Raw genomic sequence first — 25,208 nt, 5'->3', positions numbered from 1 at the left:
CTGATGCTTTTACATATTGTTATGGGATTGCCATTGTGGTCATAATCAGCGGCAGGAACTTTATTTTATTCACTTCAGTATCTCTTGTCTAACAGTACCTGACACATAATAGGTACTGAATAAATATTTGTTGAATGAAGGCATGAATGAATGAATGAATGGGTGAACAAATGAAGCCATCTCCCTCGTCCCCCCTTTCCTATGGCATTTTCCATCTCAGACTTTATTTGTAGTAGTGCGAAAGTCATTGGTACTACAACATGTGTCACATCTGTGTGTTTGTTTGCCAAGCTTCTGAATCATGGACACAGTCAAAGAAAACTATTTTTCCCCACCTCCACTGGAGGACTAGAACTCATTTTGGACTGATGGAGCAGTGTTTTGGTCTGTGCAGGCGTAATGGGGGAAGGGAAAATTAAAGTTATCCTGACATTAACCTGAATTTAATTTAAGTTTCTTCTAGTGTTAGTTAAGTCTTTGGGTAATAAAAGGTAATTTCTTGAATCCCATGTGGTAAGGTCAATATTAGAAATATAAAAGAGAAATTGGATATCAAATAAACTTACATTAAGAATTTCGTATTTGGAGGGTTTCATGTATTTATAAAATGAAATGTACCAGCGCTTCTCAAAGTGGATGGACATCAAATTCAGGCACATCGTGAGAAGTGTGGATTTCTGGGCCCCATCTCAGATTAACCGAATCTGAATTTCTGGGTGGGGGGGGGGTGGTGCGTTCAGGATCTACGTTTTCAGCCCTATTGACCACTTACTTGGAAATTCTTCTCCATGGCTTTAAGGACACCACCCTGTTTTATTTCTTCTACTACTTTGGTTATAGATCCTTTCTATTCTCGATTTTTTAATTGGCTGCTTTTTCCTTAATCATTTTGGAGAATTTTTTTCTCCCATAATTTCACCCATCGCTTACCACTGTTGTTCTCACTACTCTCCCGAACTCCGGTATTTCCAAGGTGCACCACCGGCCCCTCTGCGTGGTCAGCAAAGACTCCAGGTGATTCTTCTGTACTCTGAAGTCCAAGAGCTGCTTAGCTGACACCTTTTTTTTGGTCCCCCTTCTCACCTTCTTTCTATCCAAAAGGAAAATCAAGTGAGTATAGAGAGGGACACACATATCAATATATAGCATCCATGGCAGTCAATTTCGTGGCAGGCGTTACCTCAATGGCTGCAAGACATTGGCTATGAAGTCTGCTCATTAAAATAGCATCAATAAACATGAAACACATTGCTTACTCATGGATAGATGTCCTCTGTGTTTTTGATGTGTTTCTCATTGGCCATCTTATCTCCCAGAGCACAGAGCCCAGCCTGGGCTCAGGTACAGCCAGGGTATTGCCCGGAGGTGGGTTAGGCTGTAGGGAGGGCAACAGATGGAAAGGAACTAAAATGAAACCGAAACCAAAACCAGGCAGATTTTTTCATCAAGCTGAGGGGGTGGCGGGTAACGTTCCACTTGAGCTGTGTAGTAAAATTATTGGAGGAATTTTAATTGGCCTCACCCCAGACCACGTAAATTAGAAACTCTGAAAGAGTGTGAAAACCACTAAGGTAGGCTGGGCTGCGGACCCACAGGAACACAGGGGCAGTCATTTAGGTGGTACCCCTACAGCCTTATTTGTGAACAGGGAGGAGCTGTTAAGGCTACAAATCCAGATCAGACATATATGGAGAGCCTAGTGCCTTTTTTGTTTTTTATAACCTACTATTTTATTTTATTTATTTATTTATTTATTTATTTATTTTTTGAGGAAGATTAGCCCTGGGCTAACATCTGCTGCCAGTCCTCCTCTTTTTGCTGAGGAAGACTGGCCCTGAGCTAACATCCAGCCCATCTTCCTCTACTTCCCATGTGGGATGCCTGCCACAGCATGGCTTGACAAGCGGTGCCATGTCTGCACCCAAGATCCGAATGGGCGAAGTGGAACATGTGAACTTAACCACGGCGCCATCAGGCCGGCCCCTCCTAGTGCCTTTATTATACTTGAGTGCTTACTATGTATAAGGCATGATATCTATACACTGATTCATAAAGAGAAGAAAAATAGAAAAAAAAATGCTTTTTGGAGAATATGTCTTAAATACATGCTGTTTAGGACAGTTTAGGGCCAGCCCAGTGGCGCAGTGGTCAAGTTCCCATGTTCTGCTTCAGCGGCCTGGGGTTTGCCGGTTCAGATCCCTGGGGGTGGACTTACACACCGCTTGTCATACCATGCTGTGGTAGGCATCCTACATACAAAGTAGAGGAAGATGGGCGTGGACGTTAGCTCAGGGCCAGTCTTCCTCAAAAAAAAACAAAAAGTTATTTAACTCTCACTAAAGGCTAATGCTAGTATTACTTAGCCCCCCACTTTACTGATGAGTATACAGGCTCAGAGAGGTTGCATAACTTCCCCAGGGTAACTCAGCTAGTAAGCAGCAGAGTCCAGATTCAAACTCATACTTGCTGGCTCTAAAACCCATATTCTTTTCACTATATTTTGTTGCCTATTATGTCAAAAGAGGAAGAAAACACGTTACCTGCCCTCTTGGAGTTTTCAGTCTGCTTAGGGAGGAAAGGTATGGCTATAAAGATGAGAGATCATGCTAAGTGCCTGAGAGAGGTTTAAGCAAGTTGCTGAGAGAACCAGGGGGAGGCTGGAAGTTGTTGCCTGCTGCAGACTCCTCTGGAAGACTCCCTGGGGCAGGGTGTTCAAAGCAGGTAAGACAGAGGCAGTTGACGGAGCCTTGTGAAGGCACAGGCTGGCGTGGGGAGGCACAGGACCTTCTCAGGACATGGCTGGGGTGGACTCGGATGGGAGTAGAAAGGGGCTGCGGTGGATTCATGTGAGGTAAGCCCGGAACAACATGGCACGTTCAGAGCAGGAAGTTCTTGGATTCCAGGCCCAGGAGGTGAACCCGTTCACCAGGCAAAAGAGCCTCACGGAGCTCTGAAGGCCAGGAGAGCAATGGGCAGAGCTGTGAGAGAGAGCCCTGCTCTCAGAGTGTCTAGATGGGAGTGAAGAGAGATGAGAGGCCGGATGACTAGTTGGGAAGTGACCGTAGAGAGTGAGGGCCCCTAGACGGTGGGTGCAGAGAGATGACTGCAGAGGGAGGATGGGCAGATGGAAAGATGAGAGACGGTTCGGAGGTGGGACCCACGGGACTTGAGTTGCTGCTGAGGGGTGGTGGCATGGAGGAGAGGAAGGGTGTGATCACGCAGATGGCTTCAAATTCGGGAGGGACCGCAGACGGGCTGGGTGTATTTAGCGAGGGCAGGAAGAACTGAGCATCTGGGGTTTGGGTGTGTGCCTCTCGTGAGGCAGATGACAACTCCGAAGCGGCTGCGAGGGGATCGGAGGCCCTGGCCTCGGGGTCAGAGTTAGCAGCCACGCGCCCGGGTGTGGTGGGTGCAACAGCCGCTCCTGTTGCAGGTGTTCTGCTTGAGTGGGTTCCCGTTAAACGTTAACTGCGTGAACCTTGATTAAAAAAAAGTGGTAAAAGGCGTTTTGGAGTCATATTCAGTTAAATAAAGAACAAAGATTGTTTGCTGGTTAAATAACTAAAAAGCTATTTAAACATTACTAAAAAGTTACTTAAAAGTTAATTAAACCAATTTTGAAACACCAACTTTGAGATTTTTCCTATAGACCGGAGGGATGGTAATTAAACTCAATTGTAGTCATGCTGGATTCCTCGCTGATGTTTATTTTTCTTCTGGTTATATTTCAGACAATTAATAGTGCCTAATGACTCAGGGTTTCATGTAATTACTACCACTCTTTCTCTTATGGAATGTTCTTTCCACCCAGGCACTCTGAAAGTGAAGGAAATTCATGATTATTCACGAAAGTCCCTCCATAGGCTGTAAAAAATTATCAGACTTTAGAATAAATTTATTATTCATTTATATCTCTATTTGTAGCTAGAAAAAATGATAAAAATAACTTAGGACCCTTTAAAAAGTTCCAATAGTCCCCTCTCACACACAGCCTTTCTTTCTTCCAATTTTAGAATGTCTGAGAGAAATGAAAACTAAATTAAATTTAAAAAAATTCTTTGAAATGCTTGGTTTGTACGTCTCCTTTTCCCTCCCTAGGTGTGAAAGCATTTTCGTGAAAGTTTCGTTGCAACTTTGTCAATAATTAATCTCTCTGTTTCTTCGAAAATTCCGACAGCGTTAGAGCAACAATAACAGGACATAAAACACTCCCCCTAATTGTGCAAAGGCTCATTCTTCCCTCACAGGGTTCGGGTGGACTGGAATGTGCTGAAGTCACATTCCAGCACCTTCCACCGGCCAGGAGAGCCACACAGGACTCCGAAGGGAATGGACGAGAATCTTGATCTCTATTTCTGCTCTTAGAAAGGAGGACAAGGAAGAAGGACCAGAGGAGGCAGAGAGGCACGGGAGAAAAGGAGATTAATGGGCCTGGGAAACCAAGGGCAAATGAATCCCGGGGAAGAGAGTTGGTCTACGTGTAGAAGGATGGGGCCTCCGACAGGACCAACCCAAGGGGGAGGCCGCTTAAATTAAGTTAGGGAGGATGACAGAAAAGCGCATCAGAGACGGACCAGTAAGGCCAAAGCCTGGGAGTCCCACGCAGGGAAAGGAGCAGACCTCAGAAGAGAAACACGGCTCATTCACCCGGAACCTCTTGCCGGTCCCGGGATCTCTACCAAGAAAATATAGTTGGAAATCAAATGGGAAGATTGCTTCATTTATCTGGCTGGTGGTGATGGAATGGAAACTTATAAAACTACATTTTGAAATTCCTACTGAGATCTACTTAGTAAACTCTTTCAAATTAAGACAGGGTTCGACAATGAGTGAAAAAGATTTTTCTAAGAGCTTTTTGCTTTGAACTTTTTCTGTTGTAATTTGCTCTTGAGTGATGGGGTTGGTTTCGAGAGAGAGAACACGCTGTGATATCTTGCCCAAAAGTCCCCAGATCTTTTTTCTTAATAACTTGATTGAGGTACAGTAACAGACCATATATTCACCAGTTTTAAATAGACAATTCAATTATCTTTAATTAATTTACCCAGTTGTACAATGGTCTCCAGCATGCCGTTTTAGAAATTTGCCATCACGCCAGTAAGGGCTCACTGGCCCATCCCCAGTTAATTTCCATTCCTACCCCCAGCCCCAGGGAACCACTGATCACTTTCTGTTTCTTTAAATTTGACTATTCTGAACATTTCATATACGTGGAATTAGACAATACATGGTCTTTTGTGACTGCTTCCTTTACTTTGCAATGTTTTCGAGTCCACCCACGTTGTAGCAAGTGTCAGTATTTCATTTCTGGTTGTATAGGGTGTTTCATTGTACAGCCATAGCACACTTTGCTCACCTAGTCACCAGCTGTAGGAAGTGCCTCCTTTCCCCTTTCTGGTTGTTACGAAGCACGCTGCTGAGAACATTCCTGTGTGAGTCTTTGTGTGGTCTTACGCTTTCATTTCTCTTGGTTAGATGCCTAGGAACGGAATTGCTGGTCATATGGTAAGGTTATGTTTAACATGTTTTAAGAAACTGCCATGATTTTCAAAGTAGTTGCATCATTTTACAGTTGTACCAACAAGATATGAAGGCACAGCAATGTATGTGCCTGTCTCCAGATCCTTGCCAACTTAGGTTATTGTCTGTCTTTGATTTGAGTTTTTAAAAGTTTCAGCATTATTGAGGTATAATTGACATATAAAAATTGTAAGATATTTTGGGGCCGGCCCGGTGGCGCAGCGGTTAAGTGTGCACGTTCCGCTTCAGCGGCCCAGGGTTCACCAGTTCGGATCCCAGGTGCGGACATGGCACCACTTGGCAAGCCATGCTGTGGTAGGCGTCCCACATATAAAGAAGAGGGAGACGGGCATGGATGTCAGCTCAGGGCCAGTCTTCCTCAGCAAAAAGAGGAGGATTGGGAGCAGACGTCAGCTCAGGGCTAATCTTCCTCAAAAACAAACAAACAAAAAATTGTAAGATATTTAAAGTGGACGTCCTGATTTGATATACATACACATTGTGAAAGGTTTTCCCCCATCTAATTAATCAACACATCCATCACCTCACATATTTATTTATTCTTTTGGTGAGAACATTTAAGTTCTACTCTCTTAGCAAGTTTCACTTGTAGAATACAGTGTTATCAACTACAGTCACCATGTCATACATCAGATCCTCAGACTTTATTCATCTTACAGTCGAAAGCTTGTGCCCTTTTACCAACTTGCTCCTATTCCTCTTCCCCTCCCCCCTTAGCCACTGGCAACTACTTTTTTACTGTCTGTTTCTATGAGCTTGACTTTTTTTTTTTTAATTCCAATTATAAATGATATCATGCAGTATTTGTCTCTCTCTGTCTGGCTTATTTCCCTTAGCATAATACCCTCAAGTTCCATCTATGTTCTTGCAAATGGCAAGATTTCTTTTTTTTTTTTTCTCATGGCTGAATAATATTCCATTGTATACATACACCACATTTTCTTTATCCATTCATCCATGGATGGACACTCAGGTTGTTTCCATATCTTTTTTTTCCCTAAATTTTTATTTATTTATTTATTGAGGAAGATTAGCCGTGAGCTAGCTCTGAGCTAACATCTGCCACCAATCCTCCTCTTTTTGCTGAGGAAGACTGGCCCTGAGCTGACATCTGTGTCCATCTTCCTCTACTTTATATGTGGGATGCCTGCCACAGCATGGCGTGTCAAGTGGTGTGTACGTCCACACCCGGGATCCGAACTGGTGAACCCCAGGCCGCCAAAGCGGAATGTGCGAACTTAACAGCTGGACCACTGGGCTGGCTCCCCTTTTTGATTTTGCTGAGGAAGATTCGCCCTAAGCTAACATCTTTGCCAACCTTCCTCTAGTTTTTAGTATGTGTGCCACCAGCACAAGACGGTCGCTAACAGAGTGGTGTAGCTATGTGCCTGGGAACCAAGCCCAGGCCTCTGAAGTGGAGCATGCAGAACTTAACCAATGGGCCACCAGGGTGGCCCTGTTTCCTTATCTTGACTCTTGCAAATAAATTGCAATGAACGTGGGAGTGCAGATATCTCTTTGATATCCTGTTTTCAATTCCTTTGGATGTATACACAGAAGTGGGATTGCAAAATTAAATGCAGTTCTATTTATAATTTTGCGAGGAAACTCCATAGTGTTTTCCACAGTGGCTGCACCAATTTACATTCCCACCAATAGTACCCAAGGGTTCTCTTTTCTCCATATCCTCACTAACAGTTATCTCTTGTCTTTTTTTTTTTTTTTTTTTGAGGAAGATTAGCCCTGAGCTAACTACTGCCAGTCCTCCTCTTTTTTTGCTGAGGAAGCCTGGCCCTGAGCTAACATCGTGCCCATCTTCCTCTACTTTATATGTGGGACGCCTGCCACAGCATGGTGTGCCAAGTGGTGCCATGTCCGCACCCGGGATCCAAACCAGCGAACCCTGGGCCGCCGAGAAGCAGAACGTGCGAACTTAACTGCTGTACCACTGGGCCAGCCCCATATCTCTTGTCTTTTTGATGATAGCCAGTCTAACAGGTGTGTGATGTGATATTCTGGTTTGATTTGTGTTTCCCTAATGATTAGTGACATTGAACACTTTTTCATGTGGCTGATGGCCATTTATATGTCTTCCTTGGAAAAATGTTTATTCAGTTCCTCTGCCCATTTTTAAATCAGATTTTTTTTTTTTTTTTTTTTTTTTTGCTATTCAGTTGTATGAGTTCTTTACATATTTTGGATATTAAGCCTTTACCAAATATGTGATTTACAAATATATTCTTCCGTTCCGTAGGTTGCCTTTCATTTGCAGATGGTTTCCTTTGCTGTACAGAAGCTTTATAGTTTGATGTAGTCCCATTTGTTTATTTTTGCTTTTGTTGGCTTTGTTTTTGTGTCAAATCCAAAAGATCATGGCCAAGATCCATGTCAAGGAGTTTACCCTCTACGGTTTCTTCCAGGAGTTTTATGGTTTCATGTCTTACGTTCAAGTCTTCAATCCACTTTGAGTGGATTTTTGTGTGTGCTGTTGGTTTATGTCCATCTCAGCCTACTGATAGGAAAGCTATCTGCTAGGAATGCCGAGGCCCTCATCTGGGCCCAGACGACTTGTGGCAGCCCCCTCAGGCATTTTCCTGAACAGAGCCAGTGTTGTGACTGGATCAGCTCTCGTGGTTCTTAGGATGATTGCGAGATGCGCCCCAGCAACCACCATCAGAGAACTCGGAATAACAAGATTTGTTACTCACAGGTCCTGGAGGGTATGTGGTGGGCCCAAGTGCCACGCAACAAGATCTCGGGGAGAGAGAAAGAGAAAGACTGTGGGCCTGGGGCTCTGCCTTTATGGGGGTCCAAGGGTGGAAGCCTAGGGTTTCACAGGTTCACTCTTTATTTGCAAATTTAAAACATAAGTGTGAGAATGAGGGTGTGCGAAGGGAAAACGGGTCACTCAAGCAGTCAGTTATCTAGGATACCCAGGATTCTAAAAGGGGAATTTCAAAGGTGGGGCAGCCTGGTTTCTTATCGAGTTGTTTTACTAACAGCTGTGTCATACAGCTGTCAATGTGTGTATTCGAGGTGAATGGCCTTGCAATGATGCCTCAGCAATGAAAAGCTTGAGATCAGGAACTTAATGTGAGACGCAACTGCAGGTGTCAGACAGGTATCTGCTTTCATTCTTTTGCATGTGGCTGTCCAGTTTTCTCAACACCATTTATTGAAGAGACTCTCCTTTCCCCACTGTATATTCTTGGCTCCTTTGTTGTAAGTTAATTGACCATATATGCATGGGTTTATTTCGGGCTTTTTATTCTGTTCCATTCATCTACATGTCTGTTTTTATGCTAATACCATAACGTTCTGATTATTATAGCTTTGTAATATAGTTTCAAATCAGGAATTGTGATGCTTCCAGCTTTGTTCTTATTTCTCAGGATTGCTTTGGCTATTCAGGGTCTTTTGTGGTTCCACACAAATTTTAGGATTGTTTGTTCTATTTCTGTGAAAAATGCCATTGGAATTTTGATATGAATTGCACTGAATCTGTAGATTGCTTTGGGTAGTACAAACATTTTTAACAATATTGATTTTTCCAATTCATGAGCATGGGAACATCTTTCCATTTATTTGTTTTTTTCTTCAATTTCTTTCATCAGTGTCTTACAGTTTTTAGCGTATGAATCTTTTATCTCTTGGTTAAGTTTATTCCTAGGCATTTTGTTCTTTTTGATGCAATTGTGATTAAGATTTTTTTTCTTTTTTTTTGCCTGAGGAAGATTGTCCCTGAGCTAACATCTGTGCCAGTCTTCCTCTACTTTGTATGTGGGTTGCTGCCACAGCATGGCTTGGTGAGTGGTGTGTAGGTCTGTGCCCAGGATCCGAACCTGCAAACCCCAGGCTGTTGAAGTGCAGTGTGTGAACTTAACCGCTATGCCACCGGGCTGCCCCCAGTGCAATGATTTTTTTAAATTTCTCTTTCTGATAGTTTATTATTAGTGTATAGAAGCACAAATGAGTTTTGTATATTAATTTTGTATCCTGCAACTTTACTGAATTTGTTGATTGTTTCTAACAATTTTTTGGTAGAGTCTTTATGGTTTTCTGTATAGAATATGTCATCTGCAAATAGAGACAGTTTTACTTCTTCCAGTTTGGATGCCTTTTCTTTCTTTTTCTTGCCTAACTGCTCTGGATAGGACTTCCTGTATAATTGTGAGCCACACAACAACATTTCAGTCAACAATGGATTGCGTATAGTGACAGTGGTCCCATAAGATTAGTACCATATGGCCTAGGTGTGTAGTAGGCTCTACCATCTAGGTTTGTGTAAATATATTCTATGATGTTCACACAATGACGAAATTGCCTAATGACACATTTCTCAGATGATTCCTGGTTGTTAACCTACACATGACTGTACTATGTTGAATGAACATGGTGAGAGTGGGTCTCCTTGTTTTGTTTCTGATTTTATAGGAAAAGCTTTTGGCTTTTCACCACTGAATATGATGTTAGCTGTGGGCTTGTCATATATGGCCTTTATTCTGCTGAGGTACTTTCCCTCTATACTCAGTTTTATCATGAATGGATTTTGAATTTTGTCAAATGCTTTTTCTGTGTTTATTGAGATGATCATGTGTTTTTATCGTTCATTTTGTCAATGTGATGCATGACATTGATTGATTTGTGGATGTTGAACCATCCTTGCATCCCTGGAATAAATCCCACTTGATTATGGTGTATGATCCTTTTAGTGAATTGTTGAATTCAGTCTGCTAATGTTTTGTTGAAGATTTTTGCATCTATGCTCATCAGGGACATTGGCCTTTAATTTTCTTTCCTTGTAGTGTCCTTGTCTGGTTGTAGTATCAGGAAATGCTGGCCTTGTACAATGAGTTTGGAAGTGTTCTCTCCTCTTCAATTTTTTGGAAAACTTTGAGAAGAATTCATGTTAATTCTTCTTTAAGTGTTTGGTAGAATTCACATGTGAAGCCATCTGTTCCTGGACTTTTATTTTTTGTGAAATTTTTGATTACTGATTCTGTCTCCTTACTAGTAATTGGTCTGTTCAGATTTTGTATTTCTTCGTGACTCAGTCTTGGTAGGTTGTTTGTTTCTTGGAAGCTATCCATTTCTTCTAGGTTGTGTGATTTGTTGGGATATGATTGTTCATAGTAGTCTCTTATGATCCTTTGTATTTGAGTGGTATCAATTGTAACGTCTCCCCTTTAATTTATAATTTTATTTCTTTGCACCCTTTTTCTTTTTTTCTTGGTAAGTCCAGCCAACGATTTGTCTATTTTGTTTACCTTTTCAAAAAATCAGCTCTTAGTTCCATCTTTCCTACTGTCTTTTCAGTCTCTATTTCATTTATTTCCTTCCCTCTACTAAGGAAGCCTTAGTTTAAAAACATAGTTTTTAAGTTTAAGCTTAGTTTGTTCTTCTTTTTCTAGTCGTTTGAGGTGTAAAGTTAGGTAAGCTATTTGAGATGTTTCTTTTTTTATTAACGTAGGCATCTGTTGCTATGAACATCCCCCTCAGAACTGATTTCACTGAATCCTATAATTTTTGAATATTGTATTTCCATTTTCATTTGTCTCTAGATTATGTTTTTACTTCTCTTTTGATTTCTTCTTTGATCCATTGGTTGTTCAGTATCATGTTTAATCTCCACATATATGTGAATATTCCAGTTTTCTTCTTGTAATTGATTTCTAGTTTCATGCCATCGTGGTCAGAAAAGATGCTTGGTATGATTTCACTCTTCTTAAATGGATCAAGTCTTCTTTTGTGAATCAGTTGGAGGATGTTCCATGTGTACTTGAGAAGAATGTGTATTCTGCTGTTTTGGGATGGAATGTTCTGTAACTGTCTATTAAATCCATCTGGTCTAATATGCAGTTTAATTCCAATGTTTCCTTATTGATTTTCTGTCTGGATGATCTACCCATTGTTGAAAGTTGGGTATTGAAGTCCCCTATTATTGTTATATTGCTGTCAATTTCTCCCCTTATGTCTGTTATTATTTGCTTTATTTATTTAGGTGCTCCTATATTGAGGGCATAAAAAGTTACAAATGTTATAGCCTTTTGTTGAATTGACTCTATTATCATTATCTAATCACCTTCTTTATCTCTCGTTAGAGTCTTCAGCTTAAGTCTGGTTTGTCTCATACAAGCATAGCTACCTCTGATTTCTTCTGATTTCCATTTGCATGGGATATTAAATGCTGTAGCAGCATTTAAATGGGTCTTGTTTTTTTTTTTTTTATCCATTCAGCCACTCTAAGACTTTTGATTGGAAAATTTCGTCTGTTTACACTTAAAGTAATTACTAATAGGTATGAATTTATCGTTGCCATTTTGTTAATTGTTTTCTGGCTGTTTTGTAATTCCTTTACTCCTTTCTTCCTCTCGTGCTCTCTTCCTTTGTAATTTGATGATTTTCTACAGTAGTATGCTTAGATTTCTTTCTTTTTATCTTTTGTGTATCTACTATAGATTTTTGCTTTGTGGTTACCATGAAGCTTACATAAAACCATTTATATTTATAACAGTCTATTTGAAGCTGATAATAACTTCAAGTGCATGCTCAAGCTCTACCTTTTTACTCTCCTCCCTGCTTTTTTTTTTTTTTTTTTTTGCAGGGGAAGGTTTGCCCTCAGCTAACATCTGTTGCCAGTCTTCTTCCTTTTTCTTCCTTTCCCCACTGACCTGCAAGGCTCCAGTACATAGCTGTGTGTGGTTGTAAGTTCTTCTGGTTCATCTGTGTGAGCTGCTGCCACAGCATGGCTACTGACAGACAGGTGGTGTGGTTCTGCACCCAGGAACTGAACCTAGGCTACTGAAGCAGAGCACGCCAAATTTTAACTGCTAGGCCATCAGAGCTGGCTCCTGCATTTTGTTATTGATGTCACAATTTATCTCTTTTTACTTTATGTATCTATTAACAAATTATTGTAATTATAGTTTTGAGGGATTTTTTTTAGATTTTATTTTCCCCTCCTCTCATTAGCCCCCCAGTACATAGTTGTATGTTTTAGTTGTGGGTCCTTCTAGTTGTGGCATGTGGGATGCCGCCTGAGCATGGCTTGATGAGTGGTGCTAGGTCTGTGCCCAGGATCCAAACCGGCAAAACCCTGGGCTGCTGAAGCGGAGTGTGTGAACTTAACCACTCAGCCACAGGGCAGCTCCTCTTTTCATTTTCTTTTTCTTTCTTTTTTTTTGAGGAAGATTAGCCCTGAGCTAACATCTACCAATCCCCCTCTTTTTGCTGAGGAAGGCTGGCCCTGAGCTAACATCCGTGCCCATCTTCCTCTACTTTTTACATGGGATGCCTACCACAGCATGGCTCAACAAGCAGTGCCATATCCACACACGGGATCCAAACATGTGCACCCTGGGCTGCCAAAGTGGAGTGTGTGCACTTAACCGCTGCGCCACCGGGCCGGACCCTAATGGCATCTTTTAAGCACAAAAGTTTTTAATTTTGAGGAAGTCCAATTTATCAGGTTTTTTTCTTTGATGTATTTTGCCTGTAGCATTGTGTCTAAGAAATCTTTGTCTAAGCCAACTTCACAGAGATTTTTTTCCTGTGTTTTCCTTTAAAAGTTTTATAGTTCTCATGCTTACATTTAGCTTTCTGATCCATTTTGTGTTAATTTTTTGGTTATGGTGTGAAGTAAAGGTCCAAATTCATATTTTTGCATCCAGTAACTTTTGAAGAAAAGAACTTAGAAAAATAAGTATCACTTTTTTTTCATAAGAATGATTGGGATTTGTGACATCATGTTTTTTCTTTAACATCCTGAATACTACCTGAATTTCCTCACTTATTTGTTTTTTATTCCTCTTTCATCTGTCTCCTCCTTTAGGACAAATACTAGCAGTAAAAAGTGGCTTTATCTGTGTTTTCCACTGCTGTGTCCTCAGTGCCTTCCAGGTGGAAGGTTCTCGGTGAATATTTGATGAGTGAATGAATGAATGAAATGCTAGGGTAGTAAATCAGACAGGAAAAACAAAAGTTTCTTTTGTGGCCCCAGTAGGTGAGGGGGAGTGTGGAGTGAAGGTTCCAGAGCAGGAACCAGCAGGCAGTAGGTACAGCGCTAGGAGGTGAGGGCTTACGTGAGGTTTGGGGTCTCCCTCCACGCCACGCTGATCCAGGACCTGTGCCCACACCTGTGCATGTGCTGACAAAGTGCTTTTTGGCCACCCCAAGTTTAGCTTTTGAGGGGAATTTAAGGTAGTTGTTAAGGGCATACACTTTATATTAGATATTATTCATTTATTCAACAAGTATATTTGTGTCCCTCGCCATGAGCCAGGCACTGTGCTAGGACCTGGGGATTCCGTGGCAGACAAGGCAGATGTTTAACCTGTCCTTATGAAGTGGTCGGCTCCCAAGTACTTCCTAACAAGCTCTGTGACCTGGAGAATATCATGAAACTCCTTTGAGCCTGTTTCCTCATTGATAAACTGAGGATTGTCAAGTTGCTACCTCATTTGATTTTTTTTTTTTTTTTTTTGGTGAGGAAGATTGTCCCTGAGCTAACATCTGTGACAATCTTCCTCTATTTTGCATGTGGGACACCACCACAGCATGGCTTGATGAGTGGTGTGTAGGTCTGCGCCTGGGATCTGAACCTGTGAACCCTGGGCCGCTGAAGCAGGGCACATGAACTTAACCACTATGCCACTGGGCTGGCCCCTACCTCATTTGATTTTGACAAGATTAAGTAACTATATACAGCAATGACAACTCTGATGGCACATAGTTAGTGTTCAAAACAGTATTCTTTTACGTTGTTCCCTCTATCAGGTAAGACAGAATTATTCTGTATTATTCAGCCTCAACTTCTATTTAGTACGTTCTTAATGGTTCTCATTATTAAGGGACAATGAATCACCAAGAGACAGAAAATTAATATTAAAAAAACCCCCTTAAAACCTGTTTCTTATAAAGGCAACATATGCACTCAAGTAAAAACAAATTCAAACAATATAAGAAGCAAATATAATAACAAAAAGTAGAAATCCAGGGGCCGGCCCCACAGCCGAGTGGTTAAGTTCACGCGTCGCACTTCTGCGTCCCAGGGTTTCACAGGTTCGGATCCTGGGTGCGGACATGGCACTGCTCATCAAGCCACGCTGAGGTGGCATCCCACATGCCACAACTAGAAGGACCCACAACTAAAATATATGACTATGTACTGGGGGGCTTTGGGGAGAAAAAGGAAAAATAAAATCTTAAAAAAAAAAAAAGTAGAAATCCACCCTCCCCCCCCCCCACATTACCTTTGGAGGTAATCACTGTAAACAATTCTTTGTTTCCTCTTCCAGAAAAATCTCATGCATATACAAGCATATATATGCACATCCTTAGAAAACAAACAGCGAATGGAATCAGACAGTACTCATTGGTTACCACTAAGTGTTTTCACTTAATAGTACGTCCTGGAGAGCTTTCCAAGAGCACCTATACTGTTCTGACTCAGAATGAGTATTTCTTAATATTTTCAACACAAGTTTGTTGAAAAAGCTCGCATGAGCTTTTTCAGAAAGAGAAAGTCTGTGGGCTCCACCCGCCTTTCCTCCCCACCCCACCCTCCCCGGTCTCAGCCCCCATAGCTTCTAGCAGTCAGGGGCTGGCACCTGCCCACCCACGTTCTCTTGGCCTGTGGCCGGCTGTGGTCAAACCAGCAGCAGAGAGTGGGGCTGTGGGTGGGGTAGCATAGAAGGAAGAGAAAACAAATTTTCCATGAGTAGTTGAGAAAGAGCAGCAAGTGTAAAATCAAATTGACACAGGCACTGACACCCAAAAGTGTTTTATTACATGCATTTAAATGAAAGGTATCAGGAAGAATGTTCTATAAGGGTTTGGCGGTGGAAACAGGAATACCAGGTTCTTAAAGTAGTAACAATAACTGCCCGATCTGTGGATGTGGGCAGTGAGAAAGAACTCGGGGTCCCTGTAGACAAACCTACTCCTTAGAAGGGCGGCAGAGACATGGAGAGCCCCTCAGAGAAGTGAAATCGCCAGATAGCAAGATCGCGCCCAGCGCCAGACAAACGACAAGGAGTGCTCCACCCTTCTCGCTGAGATCTAGTCTCCACTTCCTCCATTTTCCACCTGCTCGTTTCTTCTCCCGCCTCACCGCTCTTCGCCCAGTTGCTTGACTTCACCCGTGAGAGGCTTTGCGGGAGCCCAGCCCCCAGCCAAGACTCGAGATGGTTGATGTCTCGCTCTGACCACAAACGTTTCTCAGTGGTTGGACGCCAAAGCAAGTAAAATCTGAAATAGCAATTCTGATAACCTTGAGAGATGGAAAATTAGGTCTTTGGTCTTCGCCTCTTTCTTTGGGCTTACTCATTTAATCTCGGTTCTCTGAGTCTACCTCCACCAAGGCCAGAAAAGAAGATTATAGAATGGTTTAGAGCTTCTAAATGAAGCTGTTGAAGGGGCCAGCACCTCAGCCTACGGGCCTGGCTCGCAGCCCACATCCAAGAAAGTAAAATCTCTTCTTGGGTGGGGCTTTCCTAGACATAAAGCTTTTACCATGCCTCTAAGCAGGGGAAGCTTGGGCCAAGATTATATTGGGCGGGTAATAAAATTAAGGGCAATAAAACCAGATAAACCACCTCATTAGCAGCAGTTTTACTGGTAAAGCCATTTCAACAAAGAGAGGAAAGATGGAGGACTGAAGTGCTTGCCGGCAAGTTCTTTCAAATCGTCTCGCCTGCCGAGAGAACGTTCTTTTCAGGAGTCTTGGCTTGATTGAAGGGCATATGTGCATTTATCCAACGCTCGGTGGGAGTCACTAGCAGCTCAGAGGGAAGTCTCTGGAATTTGGACCCCTCACTCTCTTGCTAGGAAAGAGCACCGAGCTGCCCAAACTCCCAGAACCTTTTCATCAGCCACAGGATCAAGAGAATGGAGGTCCAGTGCCAATTCCTCTAGACTCAACTCATCGTTGAGTTTTGATCTGCAACATTAAAAATAAAACTTATTCTGCAAAGATGGAATTGTTTTCCTAACCATATACATCATGGTGATGTTATATTGCATTTAAGGGATTAATTAAGAAGGAAAAGCCTGAAAGATCAATCGGATTCTCAAAATTGCCTGACACACACTTACACATGCCCACACCCCTACACACGCATACAGGTAAAATAACTGAGTTAAGATACACCACAAATTGCTTTTATTTTTTAAGGATTAGCAAAATTTTTCTACAGATAAATATTTGCCTTTTTTATTTTTGTTTCTACGTAGTACAAACTTCTCCAATTACCACTGGTGATTGGGTCTCTAAATATTAAATAAAATGTCTTTCTAACACTTGTAAACTGTGTTTTCTAGCTAAAGAGAGGCACAGAAGAGGCAGTGACTGCATGATTCTTTGGGGTCAGGGTTGTGGTCCTGTGGGCACCCAGCCCTTAGGTTCACAGCAGGCTGGTGAACCGTCGATTCATGAAGCACTGCCAGAAACGGCCTTCGTCCGGACCCAGGGCAAGTTCAGCCAGCACGAGGGAACTGCCCAGGCCGGGGGACTAGTCAGATGCACAAATTCCTGCCTTTGTCAGAATCCTAGAGTCCTAGGAATCTGGGAATTATTCTCGACACCTCCCCTCTCCCTCGCTCCTGTATCCAACCAATTACCAACATCTCTCAACTGGTTTCGCGTCCTGAATGCCTCTCCAATCTGTCCACTCCTCTCTGACGCTACCGCCTCTGTCTTAGGCCAAACTGGCTTGATTATTACAAAATCTATCCAAGCGGGCTACATCCATCCACTTTTGCCCCCTTCCAATCAGGTCCTTACACTATGGGCAGGTGGATTAAAACAGCAAGCCTATCCCTGAGCTGCCCTTCCTCTCCTTAACAGATTCTGGTGGCTTCCCTTTGGCTCTTAGATGGAAGATCTAAATCCACACCATGGCCTAGAGGCCAGGAACGAGCTGGCCTGGGCTCAGCTCTCCAGTCTCCTCCTACACCTCACGTCACTGTTTCATTCTCTCTACTAATCTGACCTCTCCAGGGCTCCTCACAGTCGGGAGATTTGGAGGCATGAAAGATCCGGGTACCTGAATTTTCCCCGAAGCTGCTTACTGGTTCTGAACCGCTATGATGGTTGAAAGCAACTAGACTGAAGATGGAGACAATTTGAAACCTGCATCCTAGGCTTCTTATGATAAGCTTGTACCTGTCAGCATCGGGGTTTCACTCAGGCTTACCAAGCAGGCCAGGAAAATTCCCAAAGTGGCAAGTTGCTGGGCAGACTTTCTTGAAGAGCAGGCGCTATTTCTGCACCCCCAAAAGCATTTAAAGAGTGAATTACATGCAACCCACTGCCTAAGTGCTTTTTTACTTTCTGGAAAATCTAAACCTAGCTAAAATATGCAACTACGAGGCTGAGGATGCATTCACAAATCTTAGATGAAGTAGATGGTTCCTCCGTAACCAAAAATTCAGCTAGGAACGTCTTTCTCGGGAGGAACAGAACTTCGTGTGTGTGGACTCTGTTTAACCCTGTTCGAACAGAGCTTGTTAAGTGGACTTGGATGTACGATGGGTCCAATCGTGTCCAGAAACTAGATGCCTAGGAGGGTCTTGCTTGTCTCTTCCAGTTCCATGGTAGAAAGATTGCAGTGTGCTGTCGAGTTCACTTCTCTGCGGAGATCTCATGAATTGCATTTTGAAAGCAGGATTGATTGTATTTGTCCCTGCTATTTATAGCGCATGCTGAGGCCTCAGCCAGCTGTGGGAGGACACGGCTATGCCAAGATTCCCATCCCACTTGTGTGTGACAGTATCCGGCACCCTTGCAACGCCTGCCATCACTACCTGGAGAGCAAGCACAGAGGGAAATAAATCAACTGTTAATGTCAGGATATCACACCCTCGCTAACGCTTTTTGGATATGATTGAGGCAGTAACTGTATAATTAGCCTTGATCTTATCGCTCTGTAGTCAGATGACTACTTTACCACAAGGTACTATCACACAAAAGGATTTATTTCATTTAGAAAAAGAGCTTTGCAGTTTAGACAAAAATATCTTCTTAAAAAATGATGACTTTATGTAAGTAATATATGCAAAAGCTCCCAAAGTCAAAATGTTCGAAAGAACATACAGTGAAAAATACATCCAGTTCCTACACCTGTAGGAGTTCGGGTCCCCTCCCTGCAGCAAACATCGTAGCCAGGTTTTTATTTATCTGCCCAAAGAAACCGTATGCATTTACAAACACACACACACACATACATACACGCGTGTAATGTTGTACACTTTTCTTTTGTTCACAGTTTAAGCTGATTGCTCCCCATCAGCACATAGGGACGGGCCTCATGTGTTAACAGCTGTGTTCCGTGCAATAACTTCTTGACTGCCCGGTGAACCTTTCTCTACCATGAAGACCTTTTGTGGCTTCTCAGTGCTCAGGTGTGACACAGAGAGGCCCCCACACCCACGTCCCAATGGGCCACGATTCACATGCAATCTGAATCTCCCAGTCCAGTTAAACGGACCTCCGGCGGCTCTTGAATGGAGTCTTAACCCCTGCTCTTTGGTTAACTCGCTGCCGGGCTGCAGACACATGATCTCACCCTCTTGGCCCTTGGTCTTCTCACTCATAAATTCGGGGTGGTACAGGGAGGGGGGAGGGTTGGGCCCACCTCTGAGGTCCTTTTCAGCTCCCATATTGTGTGAATCTGTGCCTAGATGAGGTCAAAGGCCTCTCCAACTCTACACTTTGATCAGCAATTTAAATGTTCATGGGTTTGGTCTTGTTTCCTCAATTGTCTGAAAGCTCATTGAGGACAAGACTATCCCTTTGCATCTCCCAGAATGCCCGGCTGGAATAGTTGCTCCAGAAATGTTTGTTGATTTTCTGGGTTATCACTTGGAGTGCCGTGCATTAATAATTACTCCAATCCTATTGCTCGAAACAGGTCAGTTAACCCACTTTCTCTGTGTTAGGACAAGTGACAGGAATTACAACGCTGGTGCTGTATCAGAACAACCAGGGGCCGGCCTGGTGGCGCAGCAGTTAAGTTCGCACATTCTGCTTTGGTGGCCCGGGTTCGCTGGTTTGGATCCCGGGTGTGGACATGGCACCACTTGACAAGCCATGCTGTGGCAGTTGTCCCACATATAAAGTAGAGGAAGGTGGGCATGGATGTTAGCTCAGGGCCAGTCTTCCTCAGCACAAAGGGGAGGATTGGCAGTGTATGTTAGCTCAGGGCTAGTCTTTCTCAAAAAAAAAAAGAACACATCTAGCTCATGCAATCTGTGCATTCCTGACATGATACATATAAATATTTTTAGAAATTTGAAGGGTAGGGTTTTAGAAATAAAGAGGACATCAGGGATGACAAAATTCCAACTTTTTATTTCATATGTGTGGAAAACCAAGACCTAGAGTTTAAGAGATTTGTCCAAGGATTGTGACTCAGCTGGTGATAGACAGAAGCAGGGTTAGAATGTGGGTCTTCTGACACTTATTCTAGAGGGAAAAAGGGAAAACAGAACCTTTACAGAGTGGTCATTATATGCTGTCATTAATTGGAACTTGCTGCTCCATGAAACTACGTGCACTCAGTTTATTAATTTGATGACAGGGGCCGGCCCAGTGGCACAGCGGTTAAGTGCGCACTTTCTGCTTCTCAGTGGCCCAGGGTTCACGGGTTTGGATCCCGGGTGTGGACATGGCATTGCTTGGCAAAAGCCATGCAGTGGTAGGCATCCCACATATAAAGTAGAGGACGATGGGCACAGATGTGAGCTCAGGGCCAGTCTTCTTCAGCAAAAAGAGGAGGATTGGTAGCAGATGTTAGCTCCGGGCTAATCTTCCGCAAAAAAAAAAAAAATTTGATGACAGGTCTTACTCTTACTGCTCTTCCTCATCTGAAAACTTAGATTACTAAACATACTTACCTTACAGGGTGGTAGAAGGATTACATGAGATAATGCTTGTAAGAGCCCAGAGCAGAGCGCCAGGCACACAGATGTTACTTATGACTATTATTTAAAGATCTTCACAATGACAGTTCACTCTGTGACATCGTTTCTGCTTTAGTTGACTTCTTTTAGGGTAGAGGGAGGTGGACTTAAATATCAGGTATCGTTAAAGGAAGGCACATGTCCACGTTACCTTCGCTGTTGTCACAGCCACTCATTGACTTATCCCTCCCCTTAAAATGGGAGAATTACCCCTGGGTTTTGCCCATCTTTCAGTGATTATGAGGATTATGAAAATTTCATTCATGCACACACATCTTTATGAATTTTGCTAAATCTGCATACCCTCTCTATTGTTATTGACTTGTTTTTATTTAAATTGACCAACTTTTAATTTGAATAACTTGTGCATAGTTAAATTGAAACACAAAACTCTTTTCTTCCTTGAAGAGTAATTAACATACAATATTCCATTAGTTTCAGGTGTACATCATAGTGACTCGATATTCATACACATTCGGAAATGATCACCATGGTAAGTCTGCTTACCATCTGTCACCATACAAAGTTATTACAGAGCTCTTTAAATACAAAAAGAAAGTTTGTTTGTATATTACTTAGGAAACGCTGGTATAGTGAAACGCATCGAGTTGAAGAATCGGAAGACCTGGGTTCAAATCCTAGCTTTGCTCTTTGCTAGTCATGTAATTTTGAGCAACTTATCTCAGTTTCTTTATCTATAGAAAGACGACCATAATATATAATTCACAATGTTACGGCAATAAATAGCATAATGTATGTGACAGCACTTTGAAAAATTGGACCTAATGTACGTTATTAGTTCTTGTTAAATAAAGGGAAAATTAGTGTGGTAGAAGAAAGTGGTATTGTTTTAGTAGTGGGCAGTTTATTCAAGAAGGGTGGGAGCATGTAGAAAATATCTATATTTTAAAGAATAGATATACAACCATGCGGTATTAGATGGGTTAGAAAATGACAGAAAAGTGGCCAGCCCAGTGGCGCAGCAGTTAAGTTCGCATGTTCCGCTTCAGAGGCCCAGGATTCGCTGGTTCGGATGCTGAGTGTGGACCTACACACCACTTGACAAGCCATGCTGTGGTGGGCGTCCCACACATAAAGTAGAGGAAGATGGGCACAGATGTTAGGTCAGGGCCAGTCTTCCTCAGCAAAAAGGAGGAGGATTGGCGGCAGATGTTAGCTCAAGGCTAATCTTCCTCAAAAAAAATTAAAATTAAAAAATTGAAAAATATTTAAAAAAAGAGAAAATGGCAGAAAAGTTAATAAAATACTGTAAAAGGACAGGGGCAAAACCCATTTAAATGCACTTTGATGAAAAGAACATTCTTAGTCCAGGCCCAAGATAAAATTGTGGCAAATTTATGTGAAGTTTTAAAAATACAACTTCAAGTGTAAAAATTTAATCATGTATAGTGAATCAAAAGATATCTTAACAGTAATGAACGTTTTATACATTCCATTGCAATCATTAATTTCCTAAGACTAATAGAATTTTAAAATTTATCTCTAGAGTATGATGGAAACCATTCAAGGCTCCCGAATACTTACCATTTAATTGCAAAGTGTTGGAATAGTCAAGACTAGAAGCTCCTCAGACTCAAACCACGCTTACTTTAATCCACTCTCCACTCCACTGCCTGCTGATGTCCCCTCTTACTCTTGCTGGTGACCTCACCTTCAACCTCATAGAGAAACTAGAGTCATCCAATTGGACCACTGTCAACGTCCCGTCCCCAAACCTCCACGGTGACACCGCCTTGCCCTGCTCCTGGCCCTCCTTTCTGGGTCTGAAGCATCCTCCTCCCTGTTGGAACTTTGTGCTCTGCGCATCTTCTGCTCTCCCTGTGGCTCTGATCTTGCCCTCTCTGCAGCTTTTTCACACCAGCATCAAACCCTTCCACACCTGCCCTTGGCCACGCGTTCCCATGTGGCCCTGCTGTGACTCTCTGTCCTTTGCAGTCAAACGTGTGCAAAGAACCACGTTCCTAAGGTCCTGTTTTGTCGTCCTCTGCGTTCCTCACCTCCCAGTTTAGCGTCCATATTTCCTTTTCCTCTAAGAATATTATTTCCCCCCCAAAGTATAGTCCATGGGAACTTTTATATACTATTATACAAGTAGCATAATAAAAGAAAAAAATACATAAAATTTGCCTGTATTGCCACTACGTAAATTGTCCGCATGTTCCTGTTTCCTCTTACATGACTTTTTTTCCGTGTGAGTAGGTTTCTTGCAGTCACAGCAGCCACACCGACTTTAGGAATAAAGCAGAGCGTGCTATGAAAACGACTCATCTGGGATCAAGAGGCCTTTCACTTTCTACCTGAGGGATTCTTGCCTCTGCTCATCTGAGTATATTATTATTAAGATGGACAAAGACTTCTGTGCTGCTAAATCTAACGTACTCTTGAATCCAGACTTAAATCTCAACTTTCCAGTAGTGTTTGACATCGCTGATCACCCCTTGGAGACACCTTCTCTTTCCCTGTCTTTGTGATGTTACGTCCTCCTGGCGACCTGTCGACTTTGGCTGTTCCTTCTCTGCTTGCTCTGACGGCTCTTTCTCCTCTACTGTTCATTCCACATTGGAGTTCTAAGGGCTCCATCCTGAGTTCCTCTGCTCTTGTCACTCTACAAACCCTCCTTAGGTGATCTCACCCTTGAGGCCCCCATTACCATCTTCAGGCTGTGATTCTCAAGTTCATTTCTCCAGCAAAGAATTTTCCCAGAAATTCATATCTGTCTCTCTAGTGGTCAACTGGAAATGTCCACAAGGTGTTTCATGATAGGCATGCAAAATTCAGTATTTTCTAAAATGGAACTCATTGTCTTCCTACTCCCCAATTTTTTTTCTCCTTCGTTTCCCCAAAGCCCCCCCAGTATATAGTTGTATATCTAGTTGTGAGTGCCTCTGGTTGTGCTATGTGGGATGCTGCCTCAGCATGGCTTGATGAGCAGTGCGACATCTGCACCCAGGATCTGAACTGGTGAAACCCTGGGCCACCAAAGTGGAGCGCGTGAACTTAACCATCGGCCACGGGACTGGCCCTCTTACTCCCCAATTGTTATCTTCTCAAGTGTTCTCTATCTTAGTAAAGGCCACCACCATCTGCTCGGTTGCCTAAGCCAGAAACCTAGGCGTCATTGTTGGTTTATCCTTTGCTTACCTCTTCCTTACCATGCCCCCCTTCTCATTAATCAATCACCCAGTCTTTTTCTATTCTATCTCCTACACACTTCTTCAATCCCTTTACCTCCCTAAATTGCCACTGTCACCCCACAAGTCCAAGGTACCGTCATCTTTCAACTGGATTCTGTGACACTATTGTACCATCCCACTAAAGCACACGACTGGGTCTCTTCTCTCCTTACCCTCTTCAATGGTTTCCCATTGCCTTTAGGATAAAGGCCCGAATCCTTAAGACCCACAAGGCTCTGTGTGATCTTCCTTCTGCCTAGTAGTAGAGATTCATCGTGTGTCATTGTGTCTCTCACCTTTCCCTTCCAGAAACTGTCCTCTCAGTCCTTCGCAATGAGAAGCCACACTTCTTCTTGCCTTGAGCCTTTGCCTGCAAGACATTAGCTTAATGTTCAGGCCTCCCCCTGTCATTCCTCCTCTGTCATCCCCTACAATTCTCCAGCCCTCTCCCCACTCCAACTTTAACATAGTTATTTTGTTCTTTAGATCTTAGCGTAAACATCCCACCCTCAAAAGAGGCTTTGTGAACCCTGCAAAGCCTTACTTAACAGTTTGTACTCCTTCTCAGCATTATTGTAATTAAAATGGCATTAGTTTTCAGTGTCTTTCCAGCTGCTAATCTGCATGTTCCATGAGGGCAGTGAATTTGCATTGTGCCTGACACATAGTAGGCATGGAATAAATATTTCAGGAAGGAATAATTTATTTTTCAGAAATCCTTTACTTCTGGCTTTTAACTTATTTAAGATTCATTTATGGTAACACATTTGAATAACTCCTTTCACTCCTTAGATCACAATAATTGGAAGGTGGGGATTTTTTAAAAAAGACTTTTGAAAAATAAAGTGTAAATTAATTGAAAGTTTAGGAGAAAAAAATTCATTTTTTCCCCAAGACGTCATATCTTTATGTGGAGAGGGTTTCACATGTGAAGAAAAAACATTTCCAAAATGAGAAAACCCTCTACTTTGGGCATCATAATTGAACTGATAATACCAACAGTTGTCATTTACTAGGTGTTTGCTATTTTCCCCAGATAGTCCCCAGTGCAAAGAGTGTATGAATTAATTTAAAGCCACTTTCTGAGGCAGTTCCTATTTTGACCCTTGTGGGGGAGTGTCATTGTTATCTCTTTGTTTACTGCTCTGATGGAAGCACGAAAGAGCATCTCCATCTGTTGCTGACACACCTCTTCATTGGGCCATATTTGATAGTTATGCTGGGTTCCGATCTTGAGCGGCATCCTTTCCTGGCTGGCAGGGACAGCTCTCAGGCCGCACTGCCAGAGGGCCGTCTCCTGTCACTGCTGCCTCTTGCATTGCAGATTCTTCTCTGGTGGATTTGGCTCCATCCTACTTCATTACTGCCAGAGGAATTTCTCTAGTCACGCCTTGCCCTTGAGGCCAGGGTAGATAGTCCTTGTGATTTTTCTGCATGCTGCGGTTTCTAAACAGTGTTCGGAAAAGAGATTTCTGCAAGGGGCCCACGCTTGGCTCCTGTCCAAAGTTTCCT

The 25,208-nt window shown here is 42.6% G+C and overlaps 1 long non-coding RNA gene across 2 annotated transcripts; it reads right to left on the bottom strand.

The window, feature by feature from the left end:
* Positions 1–15,306: 15,306 nt before the first annotated feature.
* Positions 15,307–22,150, bottom strand: LOC139085009 (uncharacterized). 2 transcript variants are annotated; one of them, XR_011542960.1, is made up of 3 exons: positions 22,048–22,150; positions 17,736–18,345; positions 15,307–16,480 (listed from the first exon to the last, which is right to left on the bottom strand). It is a non-coding gene; the product is annotated as an uncharacterized lncRNA (long non-coding RNA). The 2 variants fall into 2 exon arrangements; XR_011542961.1 differs by lacking the exon at positions 15,307–16,480 and having other exon boundaries at positions 16,686–18,345.
* Positions 22,151–25,208: the final 3,058 nt, after the last annotated feature.

This window comes from Equus przewalskii, chromosome 8, assembly GCF_037783145.1.
Source record: "Equus przewalskii isolate Varuska chromosome 8, EquPr2, whole genome shotgun sequence".
In the NCBI taxonomy this organism is placed as follows: Eukaryota; Metazoa; Chordata; class Mammalia; order Perissodactyla; family Equidae; genus Equus; species Equus przewalskii.
This window is presented reverse-complemented; position numbering and strand designations above follow the sequence as displayed.